Genomic DNA, 659 nt, shown 5'->3' on the forward strand with positions numbered 1-659 from the left:
CTTCTGCCCAGTTCTGAATTTTTTTTTATAACGTTAGGGGCCTTTAGACTCCCCTAGCTCCAGTCAGTGACTTGTTCTCCCCAGGGACCACCACAAACCTGAACCCTAGGAGTTTCAAAAAAAAAAAAAAAAAAAAAAGCATTGTGCCTAACAATGGTAATTAACAAATGGCATTTTTCTCCAAAGGTCAGAAAACTAGGCAACCCTGCTCCCCTCTCCTCATTCCCGGACTCCCTCCCTCCAACATCAAGTTGGCCTCCTCTAAACCTGTGGAAAAGAAAACAAAATGCCTGGGACTGCACTGTGTTTCCAGCTAGCATTGCATTGCCAAGGCCAATTCTCCAAGCCAAGGGTCTGGGGGTGGGAGCAGATGCAAATTAACAGGCTCTTGCGAAAGAGCCTTTCCATGCTCTGTAATCTCGGTCAGCAAAACTCTTCCTCACAGGCTGTGGAACCTGCGTCTCTGATTAGATGCAACCGTCGACTTGCCCTTACCTTTCTCTTCCTCTCACTCTAGAGCTGCGACAACCTTCCTCCCCGGGTCCCCCTCCCGCTCCTTTCTCATTCGGAAGCCCACGCCTCCCGGGACCACCGACCCGAGGCGCCGGAGCGCGGAGCGCGGGGGGCGGGGGGCGGGGTCGGAGGCCCGCGCGGCCGCG

General features: G+C 53.9%; 1 protein-coding gene across 2 annotated transcripts in view; it reads left to right on the forward strand.

The window, feature by feature from the left end:
• The first annotated feature begins 403 nt into the window (after nt 1-403).
• Nucleotides 404-659, forward strand: part of PLSCR4 (phospholipid scramblase 4) — a 50,970-nt gene continuing 50,714 nt past the window's right edge. Inside the window, exon 1 of one of the 2 annotated variants that reach the window (XM_060638887.3) lies at nt 404-659. This exon is cut by the window's right edge and continues 205 nt beyond it. The gene's annotated coding sequence lies outside the window, so the exon portion shown is untranslated. The other variant, XM_060638885.3, reaches the window with a different exon arrangement.

This window comes from Panthera onca, chromosome C2 (genome assembly GCF_046562875.1).
Source record: "Panthera onca isolate mPanOnc1 chromosome C2, mPanOnc1 haplotype 2, whole genome shotgun sequence".
NCBI classification, from domain to species: domain Eukaryota; kingdom Metazoa; phylum Chordata; class Mammalia; order Carnivora; family Felidae; genus Panthera; species Panthera onca.